Source organism: Bos indicus, chromosome 22 (assembly GCF_029378745.1).
Source record: "Bos indicus isolate NIAB-ARS_2022 breed Sahiwal x Tharparkar chromosome 22, NIAB-ARS_B.indTharparkar_mat_pri_1.0, whole genome shotgun sequence".
Classification (NCBI taxonomy): Eukaryota; Metazoa; Chordata; class Mammalia; order Artiodactyla; family Bovidae; genus Bos; species Bos indicus.
In genome coordinates, this window is record NC_091781.1 from 54512013 (window position 1) to 54524175 (window position 12163).

A 12163-nucleotide genomic window follows, 5' to 3' on the forward strand; every position below is an offset into this window, starting at 1 on the left:
GGCCAGTTTGCTATGAAGAAAAATCCAAGAAGAAAATAGACCAGTCTTGACAAACTGTAAGCAACTTCTTGGACAAGGGCTGCTGTTTCTTTCTTGGTGGGTTTGGGGGGTGGTGGTGGTCACAGCACAGCAGAGAAGAGTGGATCAGAGGCTTGGGGGTCAAAGACATGGGATTGAACCCCAGCACTTCCACTTACTGGTGGGTAGCTTTGAGTTAGTCATTTGACCAATCTGAACCTCAGTTTCTACACCTGTGAAATGGGAATACCAAGTCTTGCAATTGTGAGAGTGTCGGGAAGCATGAATGACTAACATGTATGCTTGTGGCACATAGTAGGTGCTCAGTAAAGCCTGGCTTGCTTCTCCATCTCTTTCCTGCAAGGTGATACCAATTTTAGGCACAGGAATTCTGGTGACTGATTTCAAACAAAATGAGAGAGAACCGGAAGGTATCGCTGGCTTACTTCTTCAGCGCGAACTGAACACGTGCCACATGCCTGCTGGCATGATGACAGCTCCTGGGGCAGATGGAGAGGAAGGAAGCGGGGAGGGAGGGTCTGCGGAGTCCTGGGTGCTGAGTGGTACCTCTGCCTTAGTGAGGGTTACTTAGGGCTCCACCCACGTGGGGCTGTCTCCAACCTCTCAGGACCTCCCCCAAGGGGTGGTCCTGTCCCAGGACACTACCCCAAGGGTAGTAACCATCTCCTCTGGGCCTTGGTTAGGACTCTCAGCTGCCAGCCCCACACAGGAACCCCATAACCTCCTGCCTGAAAATCCAACCTCCACTCAGCTCCCAGAACTACCCTGGGGGCTGGAGGCCGAGCGGTTTCCAGCTCGGGTATGGGCTCTGAACTCACACACCCCTGGGTTCAAACCCAGACGCCATAACTCACTGGCTGCGTGACCTTGGGCAAGTCACTTCACCTCTCTGAGCCCCAGTTTCTTCATCAGGAGGATAGAGATAATGTCGAGCTCAGAGGATTGTGCTGAGAATTCACTGAGATACTGCGTATGAAACACATCACCCATCCACAGTTAACAGTAGCTTAAAAGGGTGCACAAGGCCCCCTCTCTTTCCTTGAAGCAAGAGGGGCATACGTATCCCTCCCTGCAGGTTGGCATGGAGCAGTCTTGCCCGGGGTGGACTGGCACATGGACTGCGCGTGGGTATGACCACCGCACACTGGTGGTCTGCAATCTGCATCTGCCCCACAGACACCAGCAAACGCTGCACAGCAGGGCACCTGCCTCCCTGTGAGCCGGTCTGGCACGTTCCCCAGTTCACCCCCAGGCCCAGGCCAGGACGCCACACTGCTTGCCTTTAGTGTGTTCCTTCGGGGTCTTGGGACCCCCTTCTGCCCTGGTTCCCTCCCACCTGCTCCTCTCCCGCCACCTGGCCGCTCTCATGCACCCCAGTGCTGGCAACCCGCTCTTGGGTCTCTCACTCCCTGCCGCAGGGCTGGCCATGGATGGCCGCTCCGCCCAAAGGGACCTCAGTGCCAGGTGAGGGGAGCCTGGTGAGGTCCAGCCCTATGCGGCTGGCGGCTAGTTACCTTCTCTCTTCCTCGCCACCTTTTCTGAACCTTCACAGCCTTCTTCTCAGCCTCCAGCACTCTGGCCACCACCTTCTCGCTCAGAATTTTCATTCCACGACACCCGGCACCCACTCCTCTGATCCCTGCACAACCACTTCTTCTTCCTCCAGCCCCGTGAAGCCCACTAGCAGCCAGTGAATACTGCATCTGGAGCCAGGTGGCCCCGACGTGGTTCTGGCTCGGACCCTTTCCCCCTGTGACCGCGGACAAGCTACTCGGCCTCTCGGAGACCCCTCGCCGAGGGCAGTGATACAAATCAGGCCCTTGTCACGGGTCAGGCACATGCCCACGGCTCCCCTGGCCTGGCTCATTCTTGTCCCCTCATCTGCAGGATGGGGAGAAGTCTGCCCCAGGGACTTTCACTGTGATCCCCAGCCATAGCTGGGGCGAGACCGGCCCTGGTTGTAAAGTGCCATGCTAACACTGTGATTCTGCTTTGAAGGGCAATGCTTGTTGAGATCTACAATTTTTAGATGTGTTAAGGAAAAAACAAAAAACAAAAAACACGTCACAGGCAGATTATTTATAGTCAGCTCCCGTACAGGTTTTTATCATTCCCTGCCTGCTCGGCTAAAAATAACAAATGACAAAGGTCGCATCTGCTCCTACCTATTGGAGGAGTCTTCAAAGACCGAGGCTTTTGATTCACTGCCCGGGTGAAGTGAAAATCATGCTGCCGCAGACCCTGGAATTCCTCCCTGGGTCTTGCTGGGCAGCTCGGGAGGCCTGCGGTGTCTCACTGGGCAGGTGAGCCCGCCTGGCTGCAGTCACCGCCTTCCCCAGCCCTGAGGAGGGAGATGGCGGTGGAACAGCAGGAGATTGGGCCCCGGTTCCCGGGTCTCAGTTTGCCCGAGTTCAAAACGAGAGGGGCGGAGTCAGTAGGTGCTGAGAACTTTCTCCTGATCCTAAGTGCATGCGTGCTAAGTCACTTCAGTTGGGTCCGACCCTGTACGGACGTACGGACTGAAGCCCGCCAGGCTTCTCTGTCCGTAGGATTCTCCAAGGCCAGAACACTGGAGTGGGTTGCCAGGCCCTCCTCCAGAGGACCTTCCCAACCCAGGGAAGAACCCGCGTCTCTTACATCTACCTGCATTGGCAGGTGGGTTCTTTACCACTAAGGCCACCTGGGAAGCCCCAGTCCAAAGGGCAAAGATACCCTGTTCCTGTTCCCTTCCCTTCCACCCTGTACCACCGTGGATTCCCTTACCGAATATCCACTGGCCCCTGGTGATGGCAGTTGTGCTGAGGATGCTAATAATCAGGGCAGTGTTTGTGGAGTGGTAACAATATAGCAGGCATGTGCGCTTACATGGAGGGAACTCACTGACTCCATGCCCCAGCTGCCACCCAGCGGGAGAAGGACAGTTGGGGTCCCCACCTGACGGGGACACGGACTGGCACATGCATGGACTGGCACCAGGCCCTGATGGCTGCCGGATGTGACCTGTGTCTCCCTCCTGGGTCGGCTCCAGGCAGTAAGCTGGGCAGAGCAGGTAGGACAGAAACCCCTTAGAGTCTACTTTTCCCATCGCTGGGGGAGCCATGGTCCCAGACTCGGTGACTCTCACACAGGCAGGGAATGGCTGTGGATGGACAAGGGCTTACAGCAGCCTGGGGGAGGTCCCAGGGAAGACCTCATTTTTCCTGGTCCTCGCCAGGAAAAGTGGGTGGGAGAGGCACTCCAGGCAGTGGGTACAGTGAGACTGGAGGTGGGGCCGGGTGCAAGTGCCTGGGATGTTTGGGGAGGGCGGGGCTGGGCTGTGGGGTGAGAGTGGCCGAGACCACTGGAACCCCACAGTGGGTGGGGGAGACTAGCAGTCTGCCTGAGGACCAGAAGCCTGTACCTGTCAAGAATGATGCTCGCCAGCTCCATGGGTTTTAGCACACACTTCACATTCTTCTTTAAATCCACTCCCTTTTAAAAAAGTATACAGCATCTTGGGCTTCCCTGGTGGATCAGATGGGAAAGAATCTGCCTCCAGTGCGGGAGACCTGGGTTTGATCCCTGGATCAGGAAGATCGCCTGGAGAAAGGAATGGCAACCAGCTCCACTATTCTTGCCTGGGGAGCCCAGGACAGAGGAGCCTGGCAGGCTACAGTCCACGGGGTCACAAAGAGTCAGCACAGCTGACACGCGCACAGCCTTCTCAGTACAGCCTTAGGCATTGCCACTTGTGTTTCTCCCCAAACAATAAAATAAGTGCCCACTCCCCAGAAAGCGACCTGCGCCTGCCCTTGGTGAAGCGCAGCTGTGGCCTCGGCCGGCGGGTGGGTTTGAGGCCGTCGATCTGATCTGAGTTGCAGGAGGGTTTTTCAGGGACCACAACGGGCAGGAGAGGCATTCCTGGGGTTGGCCCTCCCGGATGACGTGAGCCCGGTGCCAGCAAGCCCCTCGCTGGGACACACTTGTTGCCCTCCCCCTCCTCAGCTCCACTCTTGGGGACAACTCACTCCTGGAAACACCTTTTTTCAGAAGAGAGCTGCCGCGGCCCGGGTGACCTCAATGATTAGCACACATTCCTGGCCTAGTTAGAAAGCCCCTCGCCTCTCGTATTTATAGCCACCTCTGGACGCAGCTTGCGGCTCTGAGGGAGGCCCGGCTCCTCTCTCGGCACCTCTGTGCTGTCCCAGCCCCGCTGGTCCTGACAGGCGCTGTCAGACCTTCCCCCTTTGGACAGAGCCAGGGAGCTGGGACCTCATTGTGGGCAACCGGGGCCAGGGAGTTCCTCCTACCCGACCCTCATCTATAAAACAGGCACCATCATATGGGCTAAGCTGGGCTTTGATGAGCAGTCAGTGAACTCGCCTAAAGTCTTTACGACAACCCCTCTCTCATGCCCATTTCACAGAGGAGGAAACGGAAGCACAGAAAGGTTAGGTAACTTGCCTGAGATCACACAGCTCGCTGGGATTCAAACCAGACTCTAGAGCCTGTGTCCCCCAGCGCTCTGCTGAGCTTGGCACGTGACGTGGGTCCTTAGCCCCCATGCGTTATCTGCCTTTGGGGGTCTCCTTAGTTAGCTGACCGTGTCCCTCACTGTCTGCAGTCAAGTGGCCACTGAGTACACAAATAATGATGGCCACACGCTGGTCCCGGACACGGGGGCCCGAGAGGTTAGGAGGACACGGCTAACCAGGGTACAAAGCAGGATGGGGCTGGGGATCACAGGTGGGACTCGAGTCCGGGGGCCCTCTCTACAGAGGGAATGCTGAGGCCCAGATACAAGAAGCTCATGCGATGGGAGAGGACCCCTCAGTTCCATCCCTACAGCCACGACCCACTCCTGACCTCTCTCACCCTCTCATGTCAAAGGGGGAACACACACGATAAGTGTATTCACACCAAGCGTATTCACAAAAGCATATACACCTTTCCCCAAGAGTGTGTATAGTTACAAACGAGGGTTTTCCAGGAAGGACAAGAGAACGACTATCATTTTGTGTTTGCTCTGGAAGCAGCACGGGGCCAGGCGCTCTGTAGTCACTCCTTCATTCAACAGATGTTGGCTCAGCCCCTGCTCCACAACGGCCGCTTTATGTTACCCGGGAGAGACTGCCACCCACCTCACCTCCTCGGCTCTGGCTGCACCCCAGTCCTTCAGGCCCACCCCCCGCCGACCTGCTCCTGCCGTGGCGCCCTGACCCAGGGTAGAGGAGCAAAGGGGGAGGTGTCCTGTCCTGCTGCTCATCCTCACATCAGCCCTGAGAGGTGAACCCTGTTCTCAGACTCAAGCTAAAGCTGCTGCCATGGAGTGGAGTCAGATCAGAATCAGAGGCTGTGGAATCCTGGAAGGGAGGAGAGGGCTCGGGTTGCCTGTCCTTAGCCAGGAAATTGATGGCTGACCCTGATTTAATTAGCTTTTCCTTAGAATGATCGAGGGAAGCCTGTAATTAGCTCGGGGGCCCGGAGGGAGAGGCTGGGTGCAGGAGCCAGGGCTGGAGCAGGCAGTGAGAGGGGGTAGGGGCTGGCTGTAAGCTTGGATGCCCAGTTGTGCAGGTGATGGGGGTCGGGTGAGCCCCCGGATGCCCGTGGGAGGTGAGTGGAGAGAAACCCAAAGTAACACACAGAAAGAGATGGGCTGGAGAGGTCAAGAGTGGGGCAGGGATTGTGCCTTAACGTTGCGACTGAAAGTGAAGTGGAAAATGTTAGTTCCTCAGTCGTGTCTCTCTTGCAACCCCACGGACTCTAGCCCACCGGGCTCCTCTGCCCATGGAATCCCCCTGGCAAGAATACTGGAGTGGGTTGCCATTTCCATCTCCAAGGGATCTTCTCGACCCAGGGATCAAACCCTGGTCTCCGGCACTGCAGGCAGATTCTTTCCTGTCTGAGCCACCAGGGAAGCCCAAAAATGATGGTTGCAGAATGATTATTGCCTATGACTGATGCTGAAGCTGAAGCTCCAATCCTTTGGCCACCTGATGTGAAGAGCTGACTCAATGGAAAAGACCCTGATGCTGGGAAAGATTGAAGGCAGGAGGACAAGGGGACGGCAGAGGATGAGATGGTTGGATGGCATCACCGACTCAATGGACATTGAGTTTGAGCAAGCTCCTGGAGTTGGTGATGGACAGGAAGGCCTGGCGTGCTGCAGTTCATGGGGTTGCAAAGAGCGACTGAATGACTGAACTGAACTGAACTGATGGAACCTGATACCAGCTATGCTGTGATTACATTGGACCAAACTGTGTGGTGACTTTTCCAAGTAACATATCACCAGGGGCTCAGGGGTTGGCACCGAGGCCCAGGGGCTGCAGATAGTCTCCTTGAGGCCATGGGGCTCCTCCAACAGTGCTGGGCATTAAAGCAGGATTTCCCAGCTAGTAACAGGGCGAACCCTGTTCCCAGTTCTGAGGGGAAGGCTCATAGAACAGGGTCTGCACTGAATGTAGGGTAAGTGCGCGTGCGCCAGGCACACACAGGGTCTGGCCTGAGACCCTTGCCAGCTTCAGGCCTCAAGGGCACACACATCCCAAATGGGTAGGGGGTCCCTCTCTGGGTCCAGCCCCCACCGGCCGAAGCTCTGTGGGCTTCCTGCTGCGGGGATCAGAGCCAGCGCCACCTTTCAGGAACACGGCCTGACCAGGATATGCAGGAGAAGGACCCATCAAGAGTCAGCTGAGCAACGCTGCAGGGTTTCCAGACCATTCTCAAGAGTAAGACGTCGGAGCTGGGACCACAAAGCCCACACTCATGAACTCTCAGCCTGAGGACGTTCATAGACCCTGATGAACTCTCACATCGCCACGGCCAGAGGATGCTGTTGGCCCTTGTGGGTGTGTGTTTTAGTCCCCGAGGGTGGTTTATCTCTTGGTCTCCAGGGATTTGCTCTCTGATGCTCATTTTCGAGGTACTTTATGGACCTTGTTAAGCGCACCACGTCCAATCAACATCAGAGCAGGGTGGGAATTGTGTACAGAGACGCTGGGAACAGGGGTGACACTCCCTCTTTGCTGACCTGTCCAGCCTAGGTGCTTAGGCTGTGTCATCTGAGCTGTAAAGACAAATCACGAACGCCCTGGGGTTCTGTTCCTATTCTGCTTAAAAACAGAGTAGCACGTGCTACGCCGGGGAGGGATAGGCGGCATTGCCCACTGCCACTGTCGTAATGCTGACTGTGTGCCAGGACCATGCGAGGTGCTTTCCCACACAGCCTCTCCTATGTGAACCCTGCCGGGGGGAGGGGCAGGACCAGCCCGTTTACAGAAGAGGAAACGGAGGGTCAGAGAAGGGAGGTAACCCGCCCGAGGCTACTCAGCCAGACGGGGCAGATCTGAACCCCCATCTGTCTGACACCAGAGCCCATGTGCTTCCACGCTTCACAGAGGCGGGTGGTGGGGTTGGAGATGGCAGGACTCGGGGAATTAAATGGGCGGGTTTGAGGCAGAAAGGAAACTGGATGCGTAATTCAGTTTGTAAAATCTAGTCTGTGCCCTGGTTGGGAGCCAGGCCACCGGGACGAAGAGCGCCTGCCCTGCAGCTACTCGTGGGTCAGTGTGCATGCCCTGCTAAGCCCTACTTGGCTGACGTGCCTTCCCAGGGTGTGTGTCCTGCTAAATCCTGCGTGAGCCGTCTTCCCTTCCTGGGTTCAGGAGCGACCCTTCTCCCCACCCTGGCCCTGTGGCTGATTTCTGTCCTGCTCCCCACTCCATCCCCTGTAAGGTCTGCTGCCCCAGCCTTGGACCTGATACTTGTCTCATGGGATGTCAGTGGATCCTCGCGCTGTGCTTGTCAGCACCCGGGCTCAGCTCCCCCATCATAACCATCCTCTGCGCGAGGCTCAGAGGGCTTAGCTAGCAGGTTGCTCAGCTAGGAAGTGGAAGAGCCAGGATTTGATCCCACATCCACCTGATGCTGTAGTCCTGAGACCTTCTGCATGACCCTGTCCGCCCTGCGGCCATCATGCCCACCTCCCTCTGCTTCCCAGGTCACTGCACTGGAAGCTGCTTGTTTTAGGCGTAGCCTCTGCTGAGGCCAGCTCTACACTTGTCAGACGGAGAGAGGAGACGCGTTTTGGAACCCACCCAAGGAAAAGACACTTGGAATAACTCTCCTCCGAAGCTCTTGCTCCCCAAACGCCCTGAATCCTGAATGGGATCGGGCCTCTGCAGGACTCACACCACTGCTGCCCGTCTGCCTGGGATTCGCAGCTGACAGTGCACCCTCCAAGCCGTGCCTTCACCGATCCTCACAGCAGCCCCGGGATGGGTGTCCTGAACCTCCTTTTACAGACGAGGAAGCTGGAGGCTCAGGCAGGTAACGGGGAGTGCTCGGGCTCAGGTCCCCATGTGGAGGTGACCTCCCAGAGCCTCAGGTTCTTCATCTGCAAAGATGGTGGGGCTGTTGGCTTCCCAGGGCTGCTCTGAGGGGTAAGGAAGACAAAACAGGGGGCAGGGTCTGGCGTAGAAGCTGACCCACAAGAGGTGCTCCACAGCCGGTGGGTGCATTTAACTCTCCAGGCAAGGCCACGATCACAAACGCATGGAGAATCGGGGTACAGGAAGGCCGGGAGCAACAGCGCCTCTGGCCACCACCTGGGCAGAGAGGCCGGCAGGCCGCGGCTAACAGCGACAGCCTCGCTGGCTTCTACTGCTTAATCCTCGGCACGTGCTGTCTCATTGCATTCTCATCACAAGCTGCAGGAGGTCAGGACAACGTTTATCCCCATTTTACAGCCGAGGGAATGGAGGCGCAGACAGGTTAAGAAAGTGGAAACCAAAGAGCAGCTTTTTAACAGAAAAGAAAAAAATATGACTCAAGCTCAGAGTATGACAGGCCTGCAGATCAATTGCAAACAAAAAAATTACCCTTCCAAGACTTTAGAACATGCTTCGGGTCTTTCCTCAACCCCATGAGTTCTCACTGAGCGACTTTCTTTACTATAGAGTATATTGCTAGCTCTTTCCCAAAGCCTGAGGGTCAGGAACCCCTTGGAATCGTGGCCTCCCATCTGCCAGTGCTGGATGCAAAGATGGGGATCCTGGCATCCCTAATCTTTGCGATGGCTTTGGAAGTTGGGAAACTCTGCTTCATATCAGCTGCTCCCGAAGGCATGGCCCAGCTGGCATGTGGTCAGCAGACATTAGAGTTCAAATATGCCCCTGGAAGAGCCCAGGCTGGGGGGAAATTCCCTCTGGAGTCGTGTTCCCTCACCTGCTGCAAAGCCTGGTGGATTCCCTGGGGAGTCCTGCATTGCTTGTAGCCAGGAGAAGGGAACGAGGAGACTGCCTCATTCACTGCCTCCACTGAGTGGTCAGATACACAGGTCCAGGTGTGCCTCTCTGTGCCTCAGTTTCCTTTTCTCTAAAACACAGGGCAAGAATAACAGAAGAAAGCCAGCTGGCAGGGCTAGACTGGGGTGGAAGCTGTAAACCAACGGCTCAGGAGAGCAGCCAGCTTAAAATACATTTGTTTGTTTGGCTTAGAGCTTAAAATAAAGTTGAACCAAGTGCCAATGTTTAAAAATTGGGGACTTGTGTGTAGAATCTAGATTTCTGGCTTCTCTGAAAATATGGCAAGCATTGCTCACCCCGGGGGTTGGCCGGAGGGGGTGGAGGCCATAGCGACAGGAAGCCGGTCAGCAGTTTGGCCCTCACCATGTCTGGCTTTGTGAAGGGCAGCTGCCTGCCTGGATTCAGGAGGTAAGAGAATTCACAACACCGGGAGCTCCATCTCTCGAGTGAGACAATGCCCTCCAGAGAAGGAAGTGGATTTTTGGTATAAAACCTCTCCCAGTTATTTAACAAATACTGGTCATATGCCAGGAGCTCCTCTGGTGGCTCAGATGGTAAAGAATTCACCTGCAATGCAGGAGACCTGGGTTCGATACCTGGGTCGGGAAGATCCCCTGGAGAAGGGAATGGCAACCCACTCCAGTATACTTGCCTGGAGAATCACAGGGACAGAGGAGCCTGGGGGAGCTACAGCCCATGGGGTTGCAAAGAATCAGACACGACCAAGCAACTAAGATTATATGCTAGAGGTCCCAGGGGGTACACACATAACCAGACAACTACTTAATTCTCATGACAATCTCATGAAACAAGTACTGCAGTAATCGCACCTGTGTTACAGATGAAGATACGGGCGCACACAGAGGTTACTACTCTTGCCCAAGGCTACATGGCTAAAATAGTAAGGGGTGGGGGGCCTTGGGCCTGGACTCCCGGCAGACCAGCTCACGAATCTGTGCTCTGATCACCGTGGGAAGCTACCAAACCTCTTCTCTGGGTCAGTGGCCAGTCCTGTGGCTTCGTCTAGGTTTCCACGTCTCAATATGAAAACAAACTCATCACCCCTCCCCCCACTCTCCTTCTCTCCTGGCCTCTATTTATCGCATCCCTCCCTCCCCTGGTATGTCAGTCGACTCCTTTAACCCTCTCTGCACTCCTGTAGGGCACAGGAGCCACCATCAGCTCCGCCATTTGATGAGAAGTTTGAGGCACAGACAGGTTAAATGACTTGTCCAAGGTGTTGTGGCTGGAGCGGCAGGGCCAGTGTCTGACCCAGGCCATCTGGCTGCAGGGTCTGCACTCCTGGCCCCCTCTCCCCTACTGCCCTCTCCAAATAGCCACCCACCCCTGCCGTTCGTTTCTTCCCTCCTTCATGTCTTCACTCACCCATCTGTCCAACAAACACTCAACCGAGGCCCCGGGCTGGCCATGGGGACACCTCTCAGGTGCATGGAGACAGGCGGGAGTGGGAAGACGACACCCTGCTCCCAGAACAGGAACTGCTCGTGACCACTCCCTCTGGGGCCGAGGCCAGTGGGAAAACTGGTTTCCAACTGACAGCCCTGGAGAGCCCGGGAGGAAGCCAGTGGCACCTGGCAGCTTCCGGCGGGGCAGGCCCCCAGCCAGGACCCAGGACCCAGGGAGACCCCGGCCGCCCTGCACCCGCGCCCCAAGCCCCTCCCTTACAGCTGGAGCACGGACCAGCCTCTGCCACTGGCCCCGTGTGGGGCCCTGGAAGAGCGCCCTCCCTGTTGGGGGCCCCAGGTTCCTCATCTGTAAAGTAAGGGCATTAGACCACTGGAGGTCACAAACGGGCAGCTCAAACACAGCCAGACCCAGTCCATGGATGTATTTTCCTTAAATATCTACAGAACACCTTTTTTTTTTTTTTTTAATTTTAAATAAACTTTTTGTTTTAGAACAGTTTTAGGTTTACCAAAAAATTGCTAAGAATAGTACAGGGAGTTCTCACCTACCCCACTTCCAGTTTCCCTTATTATTAACAGTTTACATTAGTATGGTGCATTTTTCACAATTAGTGAATCAATATTGATATGCTAATATTAACTAAAGCCCATACTTGTTTCACATTTCTTTAGTTTTCACCTCCAGTCCTGTTTCTTTTCCAGGATCCCATCCAGGATATCACAGTATATTTTAGTCATCATGTTTCCTTAGGTGCCTCTTGGCTCTAAAAGCTTTGCAGAATTAAAAAAAAAAAAAAAAAAATGTATGCCCGAGAAGCAATGTTTGCGGTACTAGAAATATTCTCTATACATTTTTATTTGGGTGGTATAAATATGTGTAAAAATCATCAGATGGTACAATTAAGATAAGTGCTCTCTGCCCACTTTAATGTACGTGTGTGTGTACCTGCTCAACCACTTCAGTTGTGTCTGATTCTTTGTGACCCCACGGACTGTAGCCCGCCAGGCTCCTCTGTCCATGGGACTCTCCAGGCAAGAATACTGGAGTGGGTTGCCAGGGCCTCCTCCGGGGGATCTTCCCGACCTGGGGACTGAACCCGTGTCTCTTACGTCTCTTGCCTTGGCAGGTGGGTTCTTTGCCTCTAGAGCCCTGGGAAGCCCTTCTGTGTATCGTGACCCAGTTAAAAAAACAGCTGCCTTCGTCAGTTGTCTCCAGTGTGCCACAGTCCTTCGCACTCACTGGGATCCCACTGAGTCTGTCCTGCTTTATTTCATCTGCTTGCCATCCATAGCTACCACACAACATATACATAGGACTCATCTATAAAATGGGTATCGTAATATTTCCTACCTGATATGGCTGTAGTCAGGTTAACTGAAATTATATATCTATATATAAAGTTCTCAGCA

The 12163-nt window shown here is 55.0% G+C and overlaps 1 protein-coding gene across 12 annotated transcripts in view; it reads right to left on the reverse strand.

Moving 5' to 3' along the window:
* The window catches only part of ATP2B2 (ATPase plasma membrane Ca2+ transporting 2), a 378716-nt gene that overhangs the window by 184967 nt on the left and 181586 nt on the right, over positions 1-12163 (reverse strand). Inside the window, exon 1 of one of the 12 annotated variants that reach the window (XM_070776838.1) lies at positions 10713-10779. The exons of the other annotated variants lie outside the window; for them this stretch is intronic. The gene's annotated coding sequence lies outside the window, so the exon portion shown is untranslated. Of the gene's footprint in view, positions 1-10712; positions 10780-12163 lie in introns of those variants that run through there. 12 annotated transcript variants of the gene reach the window in all.